The following is a 13483-nucleotide window of genomic DNA, read 5'->3' on the forward strand; positions in this document are numbered from 1 at the left end:
ATATCCGCCCCCAACACGAAATGGTGAACGCTGGGCAACTGGAGGCAGGGGAGGGGAAGGGGGGCGTGGAGAGGCTCAGGGCTCTGTGTTGGGAGTGTTGCCGCCCACAATGGGAGGGAGAGGAACAGAAAAGGCCCAGGCACAACATAAATATTTCCTATTATGGAGAAACTAAAGTCACAATGGAATCTGTCATGCTTGTGATATGAGAGATGGACAATATTTCGGGGCTGCTGCCATGCTGACACCTGAATGGAGTTTATATTTTGTTTATGGAGCTGAATCCGAAGCCTTTTATTTTTTTGGTCCAGCCTGTGTAATTCTTCTTCATGGGAGCTCGAAATGGCTGCGGAGCAGCTCAATATTCCATTTATTTTATTTATAAAAGAAATTCAAAGGCTGAAAAGATGAAGTAATTGACTTACTGGGATGACAGTTAAACCCACTAAATTTAATCTTATCCTCTCAAGTACAACATATCGCGCTTACAAATTATCACCAGGCACCAGGCAGCCCCGCGCTCCTCACCTAATGCAAATGGACTGGAGGCCTCTGTTATTGTATTATCTGACTTTACTATCAGCATTAATCCAGCTTAGCTCACTTAATGATGCCACTTGTGGCACTCCGAAGGCAGCGGAGAAGTCTATAAACTACTTCCATTAAAATGCAAATCGGGCCCTCGGAGAAAATCAGTGACACAAAAGTGGGCGAACCGGGCCCCGCGCGCCCCGGCTGCCGCCGCCCGCGTGATGCGGGGGTAATGACTGATGTGGTGATTATCCGGCCCGCAGCGGCCCGGAGAAAGGGAGCCAGCCTTGCACGGCGCGCCACAAAAGTGCTCCAACAAGCCGGGGCATTTAATTTCTGAAGAGATTTATATTTTTTTGTTGTCAGGAAATGAACAAATACTTATCAGTGTAAAAACTCCTATCTCCCATCTCCCTGCCAGGTTTTTCATACTGATATTATTTGCACCCCGCAACACAGGAAATGAAAATCTTCTCTGCCTTTTACCTCCGCCACTGTATCTCCACATTCTCGGGAACAGACTTGCCTTCTCCCACCCCCCTCCGCCCCACCCCCACCCGCTCCCACCGCCCCCCACCCCCCAGCCCCCCCAGACCCTCCCCGAGTCAACAGAAAAGAAAACTTTCCTGGGCTCAGGATTGAGAAATGGCAAGGCTTCGGATTTTCTGGCCCCTGGGACTTGGGTTTCAGGGACCACGTGAGGGTTGCCTCCCCCTCCGCCCCCCCCCCCGCAGGCCTCCCCCTCCTCCCGTGTTGGGGTTGGGGGCGGGGGCTGGGGGGAGGGCTGCGAGGACCGACGCTCCACCGTAACATCTGTTTTACTTAAGCAGCCTGATTCCGTTTGAGGATGAAAAAGGATTCCCTTTCAGCACGAGGAATCATGGGCCCCGGGTCTTGTATTGATTCAGAAGAAGGCCTAATAAAACACGAGCAGGTGATTTAGTTTCATATTTTGATTCCCGTGTTTAAACAGTTTCTCTCAAGTTCTCCTATGTCAGCTCCGGGGATGGGGATCGCAGCATCTCGGCTTTGATGTGGGAGGAACACAAGGGCCGGCCCAGGCTGGCCTCCTCCTCTCTCGTGGGTGATGCGGGAGTCCGAGGGCCGTGCATTTCTCACAGTCGCCCAGGCAGCCAGCCCATCCTCCGCGGTCAGGCTCTCAAATCTGCAAGGATTTATGGTCCTTGCAGAGGGATCGATACTACATTTTAAATATTACAATACCTTTTATCGGGACGATATTACAACAAAAACATTTTATCCTGTCATGGGACCCAGTTAAAATTGATTTCGGCCATCTCATTGGTGGGCTTCCCCGGCGCTCTGGGTTTGAGTGGGCTCATGGGGCTGGCCGGTCCTGCCAGGAGGCCTGGGGCGGGAAAAGTGGGGTGATTCCGGGAGGGCTGGCTGGGAAGTAATCTCCAGGGAAAGCGAGCTCAAATGGGGGAGAAGCTGAGGTTTATCATGAAGCCCTCAGACAGGGCCTCAGTCCTCTTCAGGGCCAGCCTGGTGTCTGTGTCCACTTCCCTCCCTCGTTGGACAAGGCCCTCCCTGAGGGCAGGAGCGACCGCTGTTCGTTTCCCTAGGATCTGGTCTCTGCCTCATAGATCCCAGTATGTACTCTGTGAGGGTTTGTTGAATGACTAAAAGAGTGGAAGAAGAAACAGTATTATAGTCTTACCCTTTCCCTCTGCATATGCTCAAGGATTGGGTGTGAACAGCTACAAATGGGTATCCTCACACAGAGAGAAAGATCCTCTCAGTCCTTTTAGGTGTACTCAAACTTGGCCAGCCCTGCATGGTGCAAGTATGAAGTTGCTCCTGAGTTTGTAACCTGGCTTCTTTGCTGCATTGGTGTATGTATTGAGAGAGTTCCTGAGGGGTTCCAAGCCTCCGTTTCTTCATACCTGGAGAATCCGCCATATTGAGCTGTGGAGGTTCTGATGAGATGCTCAGAGGAAGCATCCGAGGCAACCCTTCTTAGTGAGCTGGATGAGATATGTGTAGTGACAGCGGGTCACAGTCTTCCTGTTACCAATTCACAACAGAAAATGAATGAATGCAATCCATTTCTTCAAATTAAAATTTCAAATTGCACGTGTTGTCTTTTCTTAAAACATTGGCACATGTGTTCTGTAAGTGGTTCCTGTGTAATGAATTGAATGTATCCAAGTTTCCTGGTTTTGTTCCTCATTCATTATCCCACAGATATTTGTAGCACTCTCACCACGTTCCAGGCAATGAGCTAGGTGATGTGATATGGCAGCAGCAAGAAAGACAAGATCGGGGTCCCCAGGGGGCTTTACTCTTTGGGAGAGGTAAAGAAAAGAAGCAAATGAGTAAATCAAGACTCTAAGGCAAATTGTGATAAATTCCATGAAGGAAATTGAGAGGGTATTGTGATAGAGAATGTTCTAGAAAAAAATACACCCAACTCCTCAAAGTGATGAGATGCATTAATTTGGAAGATGTTGTCCAGTGTGCTTTACCTCTCCAGTGTGATTTACCATAATCTCCTCTCCCAGGTGAGTGTCTGCCCTCTGGTCTTGCTGCAATCTAGTCACCTGCCGTGGCCCTTGGACTAAATTTCTGGTCTTCCTCTGATTGTTTGTCATTTTGTCACCTTCTCCTTTTAGGATTCTCAATGGTCTTGTAGAAAAAGCCCAGTCTTCTTGTTCAGACATTCCAAATCCTTGTATTTCTGGCCTCAGTCTTCTTCCTTATTTTACTTCCTAAACCCATGGAGAGAGGCTGAATTTGAGGGTAAAACCACGCTGCTAGGTGAAACCAGGTATTTTTACCTCAATGAATCACACTGTGCATTTCTTTGTTCCTTTCAACACCCAAATGCTACTCATCCTTCGAATCTCAGCCCAAGCCTGCCTCTTGTAGGACATCTTCCCTGACCAAACCCAGTTGATAATAATAACAACGATAGCCACCATTTATTAAGGGCGTACTGTATGTTAGCAAGTTCACTACGAACTTTGTATACCTTGTCATTAGTTCTCACAACAACCTTGCAAGTTGCTCATTGAACAGACAAGGAAACTGAGGGTTTCTGTAAAGAGTTACTGTAGGGCTACCCATCTAGCCTGAGGTGCATTTGGGATCCAAGTCTAGCTGTGTGCTCTGAGTTTTAGCTCTTTCTACTAGGATATCTGCAAACATCAATACCATCTTTACAAGGTAGAAAGTGATAAGCGGCTAAGTCATAAAGAAAAAGTACCTGGTGTTTCGGAGGTGAGTGGTCTCTCGCACTCTCTGGGAACTAAGCTATCAGGAACTTTCCTATCAATGATATGCTATCACATAGCAATAAATTCCAAATTGAAGGTTTTTGTTTGTCTTTAGCTGTATCAGGCTCAGGGCCAGCCGTGCTTTTAGGAATTTATTATGGTGATTTCCTTAGGCCTCCCAATTACCAACTGGTAAGTAATACCTTAAGGCCCAGGAATATTGAATAGAGAGAAAAGTGGGCTAGGGGTTAGGCTGCCTGGCCGTTTGTTCTACCTCAACAATTTTGAAATCAAGTTTTGTTGGGCTGCATTTAATGGCCCTCAATTCTCCCCTTTCCTGTATGCATGCCCCTTTACAATGTGTCTTTGATGCCTGTCCCAGAGCCAAGGAAGGAACTGGAATCTGGACTGGCCTTTTGAACATGCTTTGACCAACAGCTCGCAGAAGCAAAGACACAGTGAGATTTCTGAAGCTGGCCTTAAGGGGCCCTGCAGCTCCTGCTGCCTCTTCTTATGACTCTACTCCAAGACTGCCCTGCTAGGAAGAGACCGAGGGAAAGGGCCACACAGAGGGAATGGCTCCCACCATATCTGGTCTTCCAAGTACCTTAGGCTGAACCCAGCTCCCCTTGGAATATTGCTGTGGAGGCAAGAACTGACCAGCCAGAACACAGAGAACCTTGGGAAAGGCCACTTGTATTAAGTCACCCGGTTTTAATGTGATTGGTTACACAGTGATGGATGGTGGATCCACACGGACATGACCTCCACCAGGGAAAGGGATTTGAAGAGCCTTTAGAATACAGGTGTGGAAAGGGGCTTTACCTGTACAAATGACATGGAATGGGGTGGGAGAGAAGGCTCGTCATCTCTAGGAATTCAATAAAGTTGGAAGAAAACAGTCACATGGAGGGTCTACAGAGGAGGAGTTGGTATTCAAACACTGAATGCAGTCAGAATCATTGTTTTGATTGGAAACATTCAAAACATTTGAATGGAAAAGCATTTTCCATTGAATTGGAAAATTCCAGGGCTGGGAGGACCTTTTGGAACCATGCGGTCCAGGAATGGCAAATACGTTTCATCATTCTCCAACACCTGTTGATTAGCAATGGCTCCCTGGAGTGCTATGCTGGGAATTCTGAGGTCTGTTTTCAACAGGAAAGAGGGCTATGATCAATTAGTACTATCTGCTGTGGGTGCTTCAATCACTCTATGGTGCAAAACGTTTTGCAGGCAGTCTCAGCACTTTTACCCAGCTACATGGTCTCTTTGGAAGGCTCCCCAGGGCCCCACCATTTTTCTAGCTAGCTCATCCTTCAAGATTTGGCTTTAATGCCACTTTCTTGGGGAGACCTGCCTTGCCTAAAGTAGAACTCTGCTATTAATGTCTCTTGATTGCACATGTCATAATTTGTTGATATGTTTGTGTGTGCATGCCTATGGGTATGTGTGTGTATTTGTTTTAATTACCCTACTTCATCCCCTTCTCGTAATATATTCATGTAATGGCAAGCGTCCTGAGGGTAGGGCTCTGTCTGTTTTTTTCCCAGCACAGTAGGTGTTCAGTACTGTTTGTTGGAATGACAATTGAGAGTTGATACAAGACACCAAGTCTGGACTAATCCAATTTCCTTTTCTGACAGGGAGTGGGAAGGTCACGTTACTTGCTCCCACAGGCAAATTCCCAGTCCAGTGTCCTTTCAGAAACGTCACCTCTGCAATCCACATGGACGCATTTTAAAAGATTGTAGGCTCCAGGCAGGAAGGGGCTGAGGCTGGGCTAGAGCAGGCAGCCAATGGAGACATAATCCACTAATGGGGAAAAAATAACGATGGTCCAAATGTACTTAAATGTTATTGCTTTAAGCTGAGGTTTGGCCATGCTCCTTGGTGCCCTTGGGTGGTGTCAAACTGTGGGCATCTGAGGAGTATTCTGTGTTGGGCTTTGTCTCTGTCCCCATGAACACAAATGGAATGTTCAGAAGTTGAACTGCCCTGTGGTTGTAGTACCCTATAGGTCAGAGGGAATGTATTAAAAGGATTAAGAGATTTTCATGGCCCCAAATATCCTTTGGACATTAATAGGTTGAATATAAGATATACAAGTTGACAAATAAAATCAGGAAAGGTATTTTGTCTTACTATCAAAATTAGAAGCAGTAAAATAGATCAATTGACATGTGTTCAAAGCAATCACCCTATTTAATGTGGGAAGTCGCCTGTGTTCACCCAGAACTTCCATGGAGGGCAGACCCATTTTACTCTTTGAAAATCCTTTTTCTATTAGAAATAACCAGTGTTTCCCTGAGGTGAGTCACCTGCTCCTTGGGCTGAAGAAACACTTCCCCTAAATGTCCATTGAACAAGAAAAAACATTTTGGCAAAGTTTTATGACAACTGGATTGATAATGACCATTTATGGGTTTTGACTAGCAGTGGAACACCTGAAAATATTACTATTTTCTCAGTTAAAACCTTTCTTTCTTCTTTCTCTATGGTGAGTACTGTCTTCCTCTATCTACCCTCTAGGGCAGAGTTTGGCAAATTTAAAGGACCCAACTGTAAATCTTTTTTCTTTTTTTTTAAAGATTTTATTTATTTGTTTGACACAGAGATTTAACAAATAGGCAGGCAAGGTAGGCAGAGGGAGAAGGGGAAGCAGGCTCCCCACTGAGCAGGGAGCCTAGATGCAGGGCTCCATCCCAGACCAGGTCATGATCTGAGTTGAAGGCAGATTCTTAACCCACTGAGCCACCCAGAGTCCCCCCCCCCCCCCCCGCCCCAACTATAAATCTTCTGAGTTTTGCAGGCTACCAGACCCGCGTTGCAACTCTGCCACGGGAGTGTGCAAACAGGCATAGACAATAGATGGATGAAGGAGGACGGCTGTTTCCAAAGAATCTTTATTTACAAAAGCAGGCAAAGTGGATTTGGTCCGCAGGCTGTAGTTTGCCAATGCCTGCTTTAGAAGAACAGAGTCAGCGCCTTTTGTTTAGCTCTGAAAGATGAAAACTTCAGTCACTGATTTCCAAAAATTGCTGCTTGCCTCCTAATACGTAATTAATATAACCACAACGTAGAGCCGAATTTGTATGATTTTAAAGTTATTAAAACAAAAAGACTAAGTTCATTGTGCCTCTAAAATGAAGGAACAGTTTCTCATTTGAGAAACTGTTAAAAAATTAAAACCATGAATAATTTCCAAATTCTGCTTCTATGCAGCAGCTCTCCTGCATTTGAAATTTTCAAGTAGAATAGCTATTATTTCCCACTGATGAACCACAAATGGGCTGAAGATATTTGCATACCTTTTTATACACAGTATACACCAGTACTCTAACCTCTGATTCTTCTTACCAAATTCCATTTAATTTGTCATTAATTAGTAAATTGTTATGTGAAATGCTGCAAAGCATCTTGGGTGAAGCAGCCAGCATGATGATTATTCTTCTGGAAGCTATCTGAAATTGTTACTACCGAGCAATTTCCATGAAAATAGAAGGGTCTTTGGAGCTGTTCTTTTAAAATAAGAATAAAATGAACCAAATGGGGGAGAACAAATAAAGGCAATAATAAATCAAGGACAAAAGACAGGAAACCAGTCCCCAAAAAAGTATCTAGGAAGAAACTACATTAGCTTATTTTTGCAAAGAGTAGATGCTTCTTCAACTCTCCTTTGAGATGCAACAAAAACAAACAAACTGGAAACAGGTCCTAAAGTCAACTTCAGAAGTCCACTTTCTATCGGCTTTAAGAATCTTCACATCTCAGAAAGCCTTTAAGGTGGAAGGCGGAGCCTTTACCTAAGGTGGAAGGTGGCAGAGGTCAGGCAAGTTCAAGTTCCTTCCTTTTTTCTGTTACTCCCGTCAGATGCAGTTCCAATTTCAGAATTTGCTTTGAGCGATTATCATTGTTTATCTTCATTTTTCCTTCCTTCCTTCCTTCCTTCTCTTGCCTTGCTTGCTTCCCTGTTCCCTTCGCTCTTCTTCTTTCACTTAAAGCCAGGCTGGTCACATTCTCCAAATAGACGGGATTTCCCCTTCCAGTTCTTTCCAGTGTTTAATTCCTCCTTACTGCCACCTCCATAACCAAGTCTAAATGAAAGGCGAGCCTCTTTGACCCTCTGCCCTCCCTTTCCTGCCTTCTCTTCTCCTGGGTTTCAATGGTTGATTGAACGGTGTGTTAGGTTCACTGAACTTGGTCTTGGCTTCAGTTCCACCCAGAGACAGTCGGCTTCCAGGCCAATTTCCATATGAAAGCAGCTGAGCTCTCTTTCCCCATTTTGGAATTCCAGGCAGCACCCTGGGCTCTGACTTCTCAGACTCAAAAGTTTTTACCCAATTTTTTCCCCACCCCCACATTTCAACCCACCCCCAATCTCCTCCCACTCCCGTCTCTTGGGCCACCAGATTTCCATTTCTTTCAGCACACCACTGTGACCCTGGGACGGTGTCTTGTGAACCCCACTCAAGAACAGCTTGCTTCATGTTTCTCTGAGGTGGATGGTGTAAGAGAGGGATTTGTTTACTGGGTTTTGCGATGGGCGGCAGGGAGGTGGGAGGCGCCATGCTGGAGGGTGAGGGAGGGAAGCATGGATGTTTGCTAGGGTTGAGTTTACGAAAGTCCTAATTCCCACTGCCAACTACTGAGGAACAAATATAGCCCCATTAAAGAATTTATCTGCTTGTCTGTAAATCTGCTTTGGGTCTTAGGCAAACTGCCTCCAAAATTTCTACTTCCAAGATGAGGTTTTGCCAAACAGGAAAACGACAACAAGAAAGATGTTGCTCCTTTCTACTGCATTTCTGATGTAAGCAAATGGCCTGTCTGGACCTTTAAAAATGCCATTAGTAAAAATAGTATCTCCAAGCTGGAAGGAACCCGGGAAGCCTGTGTCTGTTCGAAAGCCATAGAAATGTGTGTAGGTTGACAAATGGGAACACCAGCTTCATGTCCCCAACCATCTCAAATCAGAAAGACTTGAGAAGTTGTTGGTGGCCAAATCAGTCCTTATTTATTTACTGACGTATGTTAATATCGGAGACTTGATGTTTCCCCCAGAAGTTTCTTCAAGCATTAATACCTGGTGACATTTTGGTTATGGTCTGAACAATGCTTTGCTTCTTGCTTTAGCTGGGGAACAAGCATAGTGATTTATAGACTTCTTGTGGGTGCTGCAAATACTGCAATTGTTTTCACTATGTCTCCTTAAAAAATGTCACTTCTATAGTGGGTGCGGTTGTCTGGAAGATTGTAACTATGACTATAATTTGGACACCACAGGATTGTTCCAGAATCCTTGTTGTGGGTATGAGCACCTGCACTTGGCCATGTGCCTGAGGGGTGTGTGTATGCGCGCGCGTGTGTGTGTGTACATGCACGTATGTGGGTTTTTTTGAGTATGCTCACACATGCGAGCAATGTATGCGTGTGTATGCGGTATATTTTCGACTGCGTGTGCACAAGGATACTCGTGTAGGAATGTGTGAGTGTGTGAGATGTATAGGCACATGGGGTAGGCACATGGATGGACACGTGTGTATGGATCTAAAAGTGTATATAAGTGGGCATGCGTGTTAGGGCATGTGTGTGGGGCTGAGTGTGCAAGTCCGGATGGAGAGCCCAGCCAGTAAGAATCATAGCTGCCAAAGGCTTTTAAGACTCTTACCGTCATATTCCCAGTGGGCTCCAAACCTCAGCCTCTGCCTCAAAGTACAGTACACTCTCCCGAAAAGAGAAATTCTTGCAGTACAGAATGTCGGCTGTTGTGAGCTCAAACTCTTCTAAGTTGTGTTGGCCAGGTCCCCAAGAAGCAGCCTGGACATCACTAAAGATGCAAGCCCTAAGCGAAAACATATGTGCGCACCTCTGCCTGGGAAGCCAATGGCCTTTAAGGAACGGGATCTATCTCCGTGTAAGAGTGAGCCATGAGAAACTGTTTGCAGTGAAGGTGCCCGATGTCATTTATTATGCTGACCGGGTACCTTCTCATATGGATTATAATAAAATAATCTGCCCTTGTTTTATCTCGGAGACCCTTTATTGTCCCGCGTGAGGCTTTTGTAATGAATTCATACGCAGGTGGGTGAACAACAAGGAAGAAGAGTTTAAGTATTATGACAGTGTTAGTATTGATCACAGAATAGATTAAGAGACAGCTAGGAGGGATTTCTTCATGGGATCAAATTCTCCGTCTCCCCCCCAGCCCCCGAGCCAGCCAGCAGCAGTAGACACCAACATTTGTCAATGCAACAATTTCAACTCTTGAGCAAAAAGCCTCCCATCTCAGAAATTTTGCATCTAACAAATCACTACATTTTGTCCTTAAGTGTATCCTGTGGCAATATTTTGGCAGGGTTGTTGGACTGTGGGGTAAGGAAACGGAGAATTTTAAAGAAAGGATTTCCCACCCCCAACTGCTACACACTGAACAGCATTGTCCAGGGAGAGGTGGTGATGATTAATCGTGTCCAGTTCCCTAGAACCCACTCTCCCCTTCCCCCTCTCCTTTCCATTCCTTCTCCTGTCCATATGACAGGGAGAATGATTTACTGACTAGTTGTGGCTAACAGATATCAGGTCTTACATCCAATCTAGTCGAGTGTCCTTTAAATAAACAGGCCTTGCCTTGCCTTGGGCCCAAATGCCATTGCCTTTTTCCCGGCCTTTATCTTGAAAACTTTGTCTCCACTCCCAGATCTTGTTTTCTTGGTCCCTGACCCCTTGACTTATTCACACCCAGAGTCTCAGACTCCACTAGACTCAGTTCTTCGACTTGCATCCCCAGCCCTAACCTCGGGCTTCCCTTCCTGATTCGGTTTTCATTCCCTTTTCTGCTTATTGTTTCCGGACTCCCCGCAGAAGCACTTCTTACCAGCATCACTGCTGGGTTCTCGTTAGTTCCGGGGATGGAACCCTAGCTTTTGGCTAGCTGCAGCTGTGTTCTGAGAATTATTTCGGGAAGGAGAGTGAATAGAAAATAAAGAGGAGGAGGTCTGCGGCTTATTGAGCATCCATACCCTGCCAAGTGCTGTGCGGAAGAGCTTTATGCATGTTCCCTGATACAAGGGGAGCCGTGTAGCGCTCCCAACTGATCTTTGCAAAAGCTGCATCTAAGACAGTTGGAATAACTTGCCCAAGGTCACTCAGCACGGCTAGTGAGCTGAAGACCCAGGGTTTAATCCCACTTCTAATTGTTTTTTGGTTATCTTACTCTTTCCTCTAATCCCCACCCTAATCACAACAGCCTTCGAGTCTGCAAGCCTCTATCCCCAACAGATTGCGCACATTGTTTTTTTAATACTTTGAAAACATTGAGACATACCACAAAATTCACCCCTTAAAAGTGTATAATTCAGTGGTTTTAGTGATTCACAAGGTTGTGTAACCATCACTCTCTCTCAGATTCCACAGTTTCATCACCACAAAAAGGAACCTGGTGCCCATGAGCAGGCACTCCCCACACCTCCCTCTCCCTAGCCTCTGACAATAGCTAAACTGTTTTTTGTCTCTGTGGGGTTGCTCACTTTGCACATTCCTTTCATATGAAAGGAATCACAAGCTCTGTGGCCTTTGTGTCTGGCTTCTTTCACTCAGCCTAAGGTTCTCAAGTTTGCCCGCCTTATAGCCCGCTTCAGTACTTCCTTCCTTTTTATGGCTGAGTAATATTCTGTTGTATGGGCGCCTTCACAACTACCTATGGGGTAAGTTTAACTATCATCTCCATAGGTAAACTGAACCATAGAGATTAAATGACTTGCATTAGGTAGGTCCTATTCTAGGAATGGTGTGCAAAAGGCAATAATGTCACCTTTGTGTTTTCAGTTTAAATTGTTTATTGCCCATGCCAAGCAGATGATGGGCCAGATTAATCACCGTGATGTAACACGGTTATAGGATGTTGCAGGATGTTTCTCACATATTACACGAGAGTTTCTGGCATGTTCCGTGAGAGTTCCACACAGGATACACCCCACTTCATCACCCCCCGTCCACGGCCATGATGCTTATGAGGATTCAGGAGGTGTCCCTGACCCACCCTCAGGCCCTGAGCTCTCCGCCGGCCTCCTTGACCTCCACAGTGCTGCAGGACAACGGGAAACCATGGTCTGGTGAGGGAGGGTACATGAACAGAAGCAGCAGCTTCATGAGGAGACTTTCGATGATCCTTCTCAGGGCATCCATCATGGCCTCCGACTCAGTCGGAGCTGGGGTGATTGCAGTTTTTCCTTCCATGACAGGGATTCTAAGATTCCAAGGGCCAAGTCGTCCTGCTTTCACGGGACTAGCACTCAGAGTGGGGGGGTGGGTACCGTGCGCAGAAGCTGGCGGCCATTGCACGCTGGCCCCCACGCCACCATTTAAAGTGGATGACCGTGAGGGTGGGAGCAGCTGGCAGAGTGCAGTTGGGTGGGAGTAAAGTCTTCCAGGAGCGCTGGAATTTCATCAAGCATCCCAAAGAGATCAGAGCTGGAGAAGACCTTGCAAGGAGAGGCACAGAGCTGGGAATGAGCTGGGTGCGGTTGGAGAGAGATGTCCCAACCTGTCTGGCTGGAGTTGAAAGGCTCTTGGGAGGGGCTGATGGTGGAGGCTGGGATGAGACCGTGGCAGGACAAAGCATTTGGAGTTTATTTGGTAAGCAAACAAAGGTAGAGTGGGGAAGCTGAGGCAGGGATCCTCGGGCGTGCTGTAGTCTGCCTGCAGCTTTGGAAGGGTCGCATCACTAGGTGAGAGTTTTCCAACTTAAGAAACAATGGCAATGGCAGAGATGTGGGGCTCGGACCAGCTGAGAGGGAACGCTAGGGTGGCCTGGTCACAGACAGTCGGAGGCTGTGTAAGAGCAAACGGCACATGAAGGGCTGAGGAATTTACCTCATGTGGGTAGGTACCCTCAGGGAAACCAGAGTCAGCCTCTTATTCGCCAATTTGAATTGGCCAATCTGGTGGCCAAGTTCAGGCTGTGGGCACCGGACAGAGAATGCAAAACTGAGCTATCATCTGGGACGGGCTATACCTACACGGAAGCTTAAGAAATACGTCCAAAATTCATCTCAAAATCTTTGAGTCTGGAGGTCCAATTTGAAAATGTAAATCAAAGCTGTTCTTTCTGATGATGGCCATCACTTGCTGGACTCTTATGTGCGGGGCGTGCTCTGGAGCAGGGGAACTGCTCAGAGAGGTTGAGTGACCTGCCCAATGTCAAACAGCGAGCAAGCGGCGAGGCGAGGGTGTTCTCCACGGGCAGCGGGCATCAAAGCCCATGCTTGCTCACTCACCCATGTTATAGGCATACAGCTCTTCAGACATTGTGTTGACAGAGAGGAATCTGTGTGTATTTTCATCCCAGTCATCTGGATTTCTGACTTCTTAATCCATATGTGAGGAATGAAATACAGCCCTGGTTCTGTTTCCTTGCTCTGGTTGGAAATGTAGGTGCTGAACACAAAGCCAGATTCAAAAATGTGGGCCATCGGTGTCTCTTCTACTTTATACAGGAGCTCAATAAGTGCTCTTTGTTCATACCCGCGAACTGATGCCAGAGCCGTGTGGCTGGAATTTCCTGCAATTGCCCAGCTTATCTAGGGCTAGTGTCATTACAAGAAGTTGCCTTTTTGGTAGAAGGATTTCGTCCAAACAGAAATAGACATTGTCATTTTAGAGCTTTTTCCCCACCCTGGCCTCTTCGTTCACGACATTTATCGGGGGAGTAA

This window comes from Meles meles, chromosome 9, assembly GCF_922984935.1.
Source record: "Meles meles chromosome 9, mMelMel3.1 paternal haplotype, whole genome shotgun sequence".
In the NCBI taxonomy this organism is placed as follows: Eukaryota; Metazoa; Chordata; class Mammalia; order Carnivora; family Mustelidae; genus Meles; species Meles meles.